General features: G+C 38.3%; 1 long non-coding RNA gene across 1 annotated transcript; it reads left to right on the top strand.

Moving 5' to 3' along the window:
* The first annotated feature begins 9,724 nt into the window (after window positions 1-9,724).
* LOC137385601 (uncharacterized) lies at window positions 9,725-10,714 on the top strand. The gene is made up of 3 exons (XR_010977784.1): window positions 9,725-10,115; window positions 10,213-10,411; window positions 10,575-10,714. It is a non-coding gene; the product is annotated as an uncharacterized lncRNA (long non-coding RNA).
* Window positions 10,715-11,702: the final 988 nt, after the last annotated feature.

Genomic DNA, 11,702 nt, shown 5'->3' on the forward strand with positions numbered 1-11,702 from the left:
ATTAATTAGCTACTCAATAATCAGAAACATTTTGTACAAAGCCTACTAAAGCCACACTACATGGCTTTGGCTATACTTAAACGCTGTTCTGACCTAATGAAAGGACTGCAGGCGTTTTATAACTTGTATACGCTTAAATCTTAGAGTACCACATGGCTCGTGGTACTCTCGGGGTATGCTCATGGAACCTTCCCTGGCTCTTCCTAGCAATGACTAGCTGTATCAGAAGCATTACCGCTAGGGAGATTTCACTAATTGTAGATCAATGAGCGTATGATATCTATTAAATAATAATACTACTGAGAGTTATTATTTTGCTTATAACAGTAATAATGCGGTAAGCTGTAATAATATTAATAACTTGTCCAACTCAGACTTGCTCACAGTAATAGCGAAAAGGGCCAAAAGAGTGTCCGGGCTAATTTTACACATTTGTAGCCTTTTTATGGCATCAACTTATGTAGTTTTATGCTGATTAATTTGATATCCAAATATTTTTCATTGACCGTATGGTTCAATGTTATGACAATTTATAAACGCGCTTGTCAACTATTAGTCTCCGCGAAAGAAATTAATTTGGTAGTGAAATGGTCAAGAGTTTGAGATTGTGCAATGACTTCAATGTACTAAGGGAGTTCAGGCACTTGATGGCCTATACATGATCATGAGATTCTGAGCACCTTATGACCTACATGTAGATTTCCATCATCTTCTTTTTACTCACCACTTCCAGCACCTTTTTTCACCCACCACTTCCAGCACCCCTTTTTACTCACCACTTCCAGCACCCCTTTTTACTCACCACTTCCAGCACCCTTTTCACTCATTACTTCCAGCACCCCTTTTAACTCATTACTTCCAGCACCCCTTTTTCACTCATTACTTTCAGCACCTCTTTTCACTCTGTACTTCAAGCACCCTTTTCACTCATTACTTCCAGCATCATTTTTCACTCACCACTTTCAGCACCCTTTTTACTCAGTACTTCCAGCACCCCTTTTCACTCATTACTTCCAGCACCCTTTTTCCCCCACCACTTCCAGCACCCCGTTTTACTCACCACTTCCAGCACCCCTTTTTACTCACCACTTCCAGCACCCTTTTCACTCATTACTTCCAGCACCCCTTTTCACTCATTATTTCCAGCACCCCTTTTTCACTCATTACTTCCAGCACCCCTTTCACTCATTACTTCCAGCACCCCTTTCACTCATTACTTCCAGCACCCCTTTCACTCACCACTTCCAGCACCCCTTTTCACTCATTATTTCCAGCATCCTTTTTCACTCATTACTTCCAGCACCCCTTTCACTCATTACTTCCAGCACCCCTTTTTTTCCCTTTTCACTCATCATTTTCAGGAACCCTTCCCCCCCCCTTTGCTTTTTCCAGATATTCACAACTACATCCCATTCCTAATTTCGTGGTAGTGGTGGTGCACTTGGCTCATAACTTGGTACTATAACTCATTCCTATGAGAACTGATAGTTAAATTAAGAATATTATAACTTAAAGTTCTAGTGTCGTCAATACAAGCGTGTACTGCGTCATAGGCATACAGATCTATGAGCATGGAGATAGCGAGTATATAGATAAACAAGCATAGAGATAAATTGGCATAGAGATCAGTCGCAAGGAGATCATTGAGCATAGAGGTCAATGGGTATAAAGATCAATAGGCATAGAGATCAGTCGCATAGATATCTATGAGCATTGAGGTCAATGAGCATAGAGATCTATGAGCATAGAGATCAACAGGCATAGAGATCAACGAGCATAGAGATCATTTGGCATAGTGATCAATGAGCATAGAGATCAATGAGTATTATAGAGATCCACGAGCATATTAAATGCACTAATCTTCATTTATTTCACATCAACGATATATAGGAATTGATTCTATGAAGATCATGCAGTCAAGTATGAAAGCTTCTCAGGTGTTAAAATATAGTTTTGACTAGCTGTGCTACCCGGCATTGCCCGGGTAATAAAAAAGTGTTTGGACAAAAATTGAATTGTATTTAACATATAACAAAACTTTCAAACTCCATATCATGAAACAAGTGTAGTTGAAATAAATTAAGAGAGACAATAAAAACATCTGTAAAGGTTTTCAGACCTTGTCAAACAACTGTAACTTTCAAACTTCATATCATGAGAAAAAGGTTTTGTGCAGGACAACTAAATTAGAAATAAATAAAACAACTGTAACAGTTTTTAAACATCTATAAGTTTAAAATTTCATAACTTGAAAGAAGTGTTTCGTTAAAATAAATTAGAAGGAAGAATAAAAATGTAAAAGCATTTCAATGTAAAATCCTTAACAAGTAATGGCTAAATTGATATATATATATATATATATATATATATATATATATATATATATATATATATATATATATATATATATATATATATATATATATATATAACAAACTGAACAAAGGAAACCTAACTGGCTGAACAAAGGAAACCTAACGGCCAATACAGAGTCGCTAATCATGGCAGCCCAGGAGCAAGTGCTCCCAACAAGGCAACTCCAAACGAAAATCTATCACACTAGAGACGATCCTAGATGCAGACTGTGCAAAGATGCACCTGAGACCATCCAACACATCATCAGTGGATGCAAGCAGCTAGCAGGAAACGCATACACTGAGCGACATAATCATGTCACAGGTGTTGTATATAGAAGTCTATGTGATGAGTATAGCCTTAATAAACCACAACACTGGTGGGAAGCTCCTGGTAAGGTCAATGAAAATGACCGGGCTAAGATCCTCTGGGACTTCTACATCCGAACTGACAAGCATGTCCTAACAAACCAACCAGATATAGTGGTGGTAGACAAGGCGAACAAGAGAGCTACTATAATAGAGATAGCAGTACCCAATGACTACAATATAGCCAGCAAAGAAAAAGAAAAGGTGGAGAAATATCTCCCTCTTGGAGAAAAAATTGAAAAATGCTGGAATGTAAGAACACCTGTAATCCCAGTAGTCAGTCATTGGGGCACTGGGCGCAATAACACCGGTGCATAAAATGTGGCTTGCCCAAATACCAACAGCAATCAACTCAGGTGAGTTGCAGAAAAGTGCGCTATTGGGAACAGCTAAGATCTTGAGGCGAGTGCTCAAACTCCCAGGTCTCTGGTAGGAGACCCGAGTTAGAGCAGAATTTACCACCCATACGGGGTATTATACCGGGGTGAGGAAACAATTTATATATATATATATATAATACAAATGGTATGAAACTCGGACAGGCAACTTATAAACAATAGCGCGCAGTTCTTAACATTTATTCAGTCATAAGACTGGTCGAGGCCATTGTTGTTTTTTAAACTGTCGCCAACTGTGCATGTACGTTTTAGCCAATTACAAGACAACTGATACTTCTAATGATCTGAAATGTGGTGATTTTACATAAAAGCCTTCCTTAACAATTGATATGTTTCTTGTAGTGCATGGTAGTGTATAACACTGTGTTTATACACTACCATGCACTACAACAGCATTGTGTTAATAATATTAACACATGCTGACTTTGGGTGCTTGTGATGAATGCACAATAGGTGTACATCTTGGATATTTGGTTCCAACTGCATACTTCCAACAATTTTAAAACTAGAAATTTCCCTGTCATACAGCCCACGACCAAAGTGATAATGGAAAAAAGAAAGGGTACTGCTGGTTGTTGAAAAAGTAGTTACAACAGGTCAGAATTCTACAAAAGTAGGATTCTTTAGTAGTTGTTGTAGGCTTCGCCTACAACAACTAAAGAATCCTCTGAATCAGATGAGTTGTTATTATTTTGAGTAGCGTGTTGTTGAACATTAGCATTAGATGTTGATGGTTGCTGTGAGGACCTTCTGTTTCTTCTCTTCCGTAATAATTGGGAGACACGTGGAGGGCCACTGCGATGACGTGGTGTTCTGGGAGGTTGTACGTATGTCCATAGTAGTTGTCAAGTTGTTTTGAAATGAAATTCAAAAGGTCAATTATGCAGAACAGAAGGTTGTATAAAAATCAGACAATCTACTACTATGTCAAACCTATGTTTACAACAATAAAATAAATATTAATTCAAGCTATAGGCCTAACCTACTGTACGTAATTTAACTAACAACAGCAATAATGAAATATGTTTATTGTATCTCTGAAATGCAATATTAAAAGTAAAATGGCAAGCTGCTGTGTAATATACACAGTTTGAAAGTTGTGTTGGAAAGTTGAAAGTTGGTTGCGTTGAATGTAGAATGGTTTTGACATCGATATGTAACAGAAAGCAAGCATTAGCATTAACGCGTCTGGAAATTTTCTGCAAACTGGAGTAAAATAAAGGATTATTCTTGTCACAAAGGGGCATTGTAGTTCGGCCCTAGCTTGTAGATAAGATGTAAAGAAATCTGGCTAATGTTCTAGATAATTTAATGAAACCTTCGGTAGTTGGACAATCCAGTCATTATATACTTCAATGTTGTAAATTCTAATGGTTATTCTTATAATTTTTAAATATTATAAAAAATATTTTATAAAATCAAATAATTAATTGGAATAATAAAATTGGCAAAAAGAAAGGATCACTTTTCAGTACTTTTTAGTTAATTACAGAAATCTTCGACAATTGAACAATGCCATAGACTGGTGGAATGTGCACGTTTTTCTCGTGAAATCTGGACGACTTAATGGTTATGCTATCTGTCGCACGGCCTTATTGGCGTTTTGTTGGCCGGTCTTAATTTTTATTAAAAAAAGCTTCCCAAGTTTATTTCAATTTTTGGAAAAATTAATCTGTCTATTTATTTATAATCCGATCAGATGGGTTAGTTTTAGGATATTGCGAAAATTTTTCAAAGACTAGGTGAAATATTTAAATAGGTTTATATGTGTTTTGTATCATTATTATACTTAAAAATTACTCTACACAAAAATGGTTGAATTTGTTGATGAGATTTCGGTACAATGATTTGGTCACGGCCTTACACGGATAATTTTTCGAGAGTTGTGTGCACATATGCATTTATCGTAAATCTCCCAAACAATCGCTTCGCTCGTGTTTGGTGAGGGACAATTATGCCAGCTCAGAATCGGTTGACAGTGGATGAGAGCATGTGTGGTCCTTGTTTCAGGGTGTGACAACCTGCACACTTGCTATGTAACAAATGCTTAATGTTTCAGGGTGTGACAACCTGCACACTTGCTATGTAACAAATGCTTAATGTTTTAGGGTGTGACAACCTGCACACTTGCTATGTAACAAATGCTTAATGTTTTAGGGTGTGACAACCTGCACACTTGCTATGTAACAAATGCTTAATGTTTTAGGGTGTGACAACCTGCACACTTGCTATGTAACAAATGCTTAATGTTTCAGGGTGTGACAACCTGCACACTTGCTATGTAACAAATGCTTAATGTTTCAGGGTGCGACAACCTGCACACTTGCTATGTAACAAATGCTTAATGTTTCAGGGTGTGACAACCTGCACACTTGCTATGTAACAAATGCTTAATGTTTTAGGGTGTGACAACCTGCACACTTGCTATGTAACAAATGCTTAATGTTTCAGGGTGTGACAACCTGCACACTTGCTATGTAACAAATGCTTAATGTTTTAGGGTGTGACAACCTGCACACTTGCTATGTAACAAATGCTTAATGTTTCAGGGTGTGACAACCTGCACACTTGCTATGTAACAAATGCTTAATGTTTCAGGGTGTGACAACCTGCACACTTGCTATGTAACAAATGCTTAATGTTTTAGGGTGTGACAACCTGCACACTTGCTATGTAACAAATGCTTAATGTTTCAGGGTGTGACAACCTGCACACTTGCTATGTAACAAATGCTTAATGTTTCAGGGTGTGACAACCTGCACACTTGCTATGTAACAAATGCTTAATGTTTTAGGGTGTGACAACCTGCACACTTGCTATGTAACAAATGCTTAATGTTTCAGGGTGTGACAACCTGCACACTTGCTATGTAACAAATGCTTAATGTTTTAGGGTGTGACAACCTGCACACTTGCTATGTAACAAATGCTTAATGTTTCAGGGTGTGACAACCTGCACACTTGCTATGTAACAAATGCTTAATGTTTTAGGGTGTGACAACCTGCACACTTGCTATGTAACAAATGCTTAATGTTTCAGGGTGTGACAACCTGCACACTTGCTATGTAACAAATGCTTAATGTTTCAGGGTGTGACAACCTGCACACTTGCTATGTAACAAATGCTTAATGTTTTAGGGTGTGACAACCTGCACACTTGCTATGTAACAAATGCTTAATGTTTTAGGGTGTGACAACCTGCACACTTGCTATGTAACAAATGCTTAATGTTTCAGGGTGTGACAACCTGCACACTTGCTATGTAACAAATGCTTAATGTTTCAGGGTGTGACAACCTGCACACTTGCTATGTAACAAATGCTTAATGTTTCAGGGTGTGACAACCTGCACACTTGCTATGTAACAAATGCTTAATGTTTCAGGGTGTGACAACCTGCACACTTGCTATGTAACAAATGCTTAATGTTTCAGGGTGTGACAACCTGCACACTTGCTATGTAACAAATGCTTAATGTTTTAGGGTGTGACAACCTGCACACTTGCTATGTAACAAATGCTTAATGTTTTAGGGTGTGACAACCTGCACACTTGCTATGTAACAAATGCTTAATGTTTCAGGGTGTGACAACCTGCACACTTGCTATGTAACAAATGCTTAATGTTTCAGGGTGTGACAACCTGCACACTTGCTATGTAACAAATGCTTAATGTTTCAGGGTGTGACAACCTGCACACTTGCTATGTAACAAATGCTTAATGTTTTAGGGTGTGACAACCTGCACACTTGCTATGTAACAAATGCTTAATGTTTCAGGGTGTGACAACCTGCACACTTGCTATGTAACAAATGCTTAATGTTTTAGGGTGTGACAACCTGCACACTTGCTATGTAACAAATGCTTAATGTTTCAGGGTGTGACAACCTGCACACTTGCTATGTAACAAATGCTTAATGTTTTAGGGTGTGACAACCTGCACACTTGCTATGTAACAAATGCTTAATGTTTCAGGGTGTGACAACCTGCACACTTGCTATGTAACAAATGCTTAATGTTTCAGGGTGTGACAACCTGCACACTTGCTATGTAACAAATGCTTAATGTTTTAGGGTGTGACAACCTGCACACTTGCTATGTAACAAATGCTTAATGTTTCAGGGTCTGACAACCTGCACACTTGCTATGTAACAAATGCTTAATGTTTCAGGGTGTGACAACCTGCAAACTTGCTATGTAACAAATGCTTAATGTTTCAGGGTGTGACAACCTGCACACTTGCTATGTAACAAATGCTTAATGTTTTAGGGTGTGACAACCTGCACACTTGCTATGTAACAAATGCTTAATGTTTTAGGGTGTGACAACCTGCACACTTGCTATGTAACAAATGCTTAATGTTTCAGGGTGTGACAACCTGCACACTTGCTATGTAACAAATGCTTAATGTTTTAGGGTGTGACAACCTGCACACTTGCTATGTAACAAATGCTTAATGTTTTAGGGTGTGACAACCTGCACACTTGCTATGTAACAAATGCTTAATGTTTCAGGGTGTGACAACCTGCACACTTGCTATGTAACAAATGCTTAATGTTTTAGGGTGTGACAACCTGCACACTTGCTATGTAACAAATGCTTAATGTTTCAGGGTGTGACAACCTGCACACTTGCTATGTAACAAATGCTTAATGTTTTAGGGTGTGACAACCTGCACACTTGCTATGTAACAAATGCTTAATGTTTCAGGGTGTGACAACCTGCACACTTGCTATGTAACAAATGCTTAATGTTTCAGGGTGTGACAACCTGCACACTTGCTATGTAACAAATGCTTAATGTTTTAGGGTGTGACAACCTGCACACTTGCTATGTAACAAATGCTTAATGTTTTAGGGTGTGACAACCTGCACACTTGCTATGTAACAAATGCTTAATGTTTCAGGGTGTGACAACCTGCACACTTGCTATGTAACAAATGCTTAATGTTTCAGGGTGTGACAACCTGCACACTTGCTATGTAACAAATGCTTAATGTTTTAGGGTGTGACAACCTGCACACTTGCTATGTAACAAATGCTTAATGTTTTAGGGTGTGACAACCTGCACACTTGCTATGTAACAAATGCTTAATGTTTTAGGGTGTGACAACCTGCACACTTGCTATGTAACAAATGCTTAATGTTTCAGGGTGTGACAACCTGCACACTTGCTATGTAACAAATGCTTAATGTTTTAGGGTGTGACAACCTGCACACTTGCTATGTAACAAATGCTTAATGTTTTAGGGTGTGACAACCTGCACACTTGCTATGTAACAAATGCTTAATGTTTTAGGGTCTGACAACCTGCACACTTGCTATGTAACAAATGCTTAATGTTTCAGGGTGTGACAACCTGCACACTTGCTATGTAACAAATGCTTAATGTTTCAGGGTCTGACAACCTGCACACTTGCTATGTAACAAATGCTTAATGTTTTAGGGTGTGACAACCTGCACACTTGCTATGTAACAAATGCTTAATGTTTTAGGGTGTGACAACCTGCACACTTGCTATGTAACAAATGCTTAATGTTTCAGGATGTGACAACCTGCACACTTGCTATGTAACAAATGCTTAATGTTTCAGGGTGTGACAACCTGCACACTTGCTATGTAACAAATGCTTAATGTTTCAGGGTGTGACAACCTGCACACTTGCTATGTAACAAATGCTTAATGTTTCAGGGTGTGACAACCTGCACACTTGCTATGTAACAAATGCTTAATGTTTCAGGGTGTTACAACCTGCACACTTGCTATGTAACAAATGCTTAATGTTTCAGGGTCTGACAACCTGCACACTTGCTATGTAACAAATGCTTAATGTTTCAGGGTCTGACAACCTGCACACTTGCTATGTAACAAATGCTTAATGTTTCAGGGTCTGACAACCTGCACACTTGCTATGTAACAAATGCTTAATGTTTTAGGGTGTGACAACCTGCACACTTGCTATGTAACAAATGCTTAATGTTTTAGGGTGTGACAACCTGCACACTTGCTATGTAACAAATGCTTAATGTTTCAGGATGTGACAACCTGCACACTTGCTATGTAACAAATGCTTAATGTTTCAGGGTGTGACAACCTGCACACTTGCTATGTAACAAATGCTTAATGTTTCAGGGTGTGACAACCTGCACACTTGCTATGTAACAAATGCTTAATGTTTCAGGGTGTGACAACCTGCACACTTGCTATGTAACAAATGCTTAATGTTTTAGGGTGTGACAACCTGCACACTTGCTATGTAACAGATGCTTAATGTTTTAGGGTGTGACAACCTGCACACTTGCTATGTAACAAATGCTTAATGTTTCAGGGTGTGACAACCTGCACACTTGCTATGTAACAAATGCCTAATGTTTTAGGGTGTGACAACCTGCACACTTGCTATGTAACAAATGCTTAATGTTTTAGGGTGTGACAACCTGCACACTTGCTATGTAACAAATGCTTAATGTTTTATGGTGTGACAACCTGCACACTTGCTATGTAACAAGTGCATTAGAGTCTGGGTAATGATTTACTGGATTTTATTGTCAATAGCACTCAGTGAAGGCGGCATGGAGAGAATAACTCTCCAAGTTTATGGATATGTGTAGGACTGAGGGAATTTTTATTCCATATCTCTGTTCCTGCTGGATATCTTTTTTAGTATTTTGTCATACATATATTTTTAGGTTATCCCTCGGTGAAAGCATCCTCACTGCCAAGGCATCAGTTTCTCACCCAACAGTAGAGTGCTATATTCAGCTGCCTTTTTCATGCAAATACAGCAAAAAGCGTGGTTGCAGTTATTAAAAATGACCTAAAGTTAAACTCAAAATGGCTGTATTAACTCAGGCTCTGGGATATATTGTCTTAGACTTGGCTATTTCTATCTTACAAGAAATATGACACTCTAGAAAACCATATTAAAGATGCTGTCTACCTCGGATATGTTCCAAAATGGGTTCGCAAACTCTTTGCTTCCACAATTGGCTGACTTTTTGTGAGTATATACAAGGATATGTTAGTCTGTTATTAGTATTCATTTTGTGAGAGGAGCCATGATGGTGTCTCCAACTTTCCTATGCCATATTTTATAGCTGCCCCAGTATATTCTCAATTATATACGTTCAAGCTGCGGTGCATCATCAGTCTCGGAGTTCTGGCAGCTGCAGACAGAGATAAAGGAATACCGACATCGGGTAGTAAGTGAGCTGAAAAAACTAGGCATTGATGCACTGATTGTTCCAGCCATGCTTGTACCTGCCATGAGGATAGGGGAGTGCAAGGATGCCATTGGTATGCACACATGTTTAGAGCTTCTTTTTCTTTGCAACTTTTTAAAGAACAGGAATTGATTTTGACATTGTTAGACAATGGTGTGATGAATTAATGCTCCTATTTACAGATGAGTTAGTATATGTCTCGGCGTGAGGCCTGATGATGTATTGTTTTATTACAGCGGCAATGGCTTATATGGGTTTCTTCAATCTGCTAAACTCTCCTGCCGGTGTGCCAATAACTAAGGTGACTGAAGACGATTTAAAATAAGATATGCAGACCTTTTCTACCAAGGATATGTACCACCGGGCAATGAAAAGGGCAAGTCATATTCTATCACTGGTATTCCCAGTAAATTATGCCTTGATAAATTAGCATAATTTTTACCTGTCATTATAATAATTTTATATTTAATGAGCCTTTGGCAGAAGGATGACAAAACATACAAAGATGATTTAATCGGTGCATCTCTGCATCGTGGTAAGCCGTAAAAGCAGCCGTAATTTTAGTCATCTTTACTCATGTCATATCCTGTAGAACCTAAAAGACTCTGAGGGACTGCCTATGGCTATGCAGTGTGTGTCCTTCCCTTATCAGCAAGAACGCTGTCTCAGGATCATGAGGGAGCTTGAGAGTCTCATCGGCTACGATGTCATAAAGGAATTACCTGACAGCATAAATTCAGCTTAGCTTGATTCATCAGTATCTCGATTCTGTGATTTGTCATAATAATTGGGTATTACTTGTTAATAGTTGTTGCACTTTGTATCAATTGTGTCTCACAGTAGTCAATAAAATACTCACAGAGGCCTCTTGAAGATCTTACATCATTATTACCTATCTTTCAATCAAGGTCATGTCACAATTCTACTAGGAAAGCTTAAAAAGTGTTCGTTGAAGTACAATCCCTTGACTGTCTTAACTCTCAGTCTCAACTCTCAGTCTTAACTCTCAGTCTTAACTCTCAGTCTTAACTCTCAGCTGCACAAACTTTTGAAGCTTGTCCTTCCTATTTCTAACATGTTTGATCACTCGAAGCAGGGGCTTCCTTTATTGTAGAGGAGTAGTGAGCACCTATACTCTGACTATTCTATGGCACTGCATCTGTTTCATTCATTCCAAGGTTTTCGTTCACTCTTCAGCTTATTTCTGTTATTCTTTAATCAGATGATTTTATCCTTTCACCAGTTTCTAAGTTTGTATTGTGACAGTAATGACAGCGTAGTAGCCATCGGGACAACATCAAAGAAAAGTATCCATGAGACAAAAATCCTTTACTAGTCATTCAATATAAAATATGCTTGGAGAT

The sequence above is a fragment of the Watersipora subatra genome, chromosome 1 (genome assembly GCF_963576615.1).
Source record: "Watersipora subatra chromosome 1, tzWatSuba1.1, whole genome shotgun sequence".
NCBI classification, from domain to species: Eukaryota; Metazoa; Bryozoa; class Gymnolaemata; order Cheilostomatida; family Watersiporidae; genus Watersipora; species Watersipora subatra.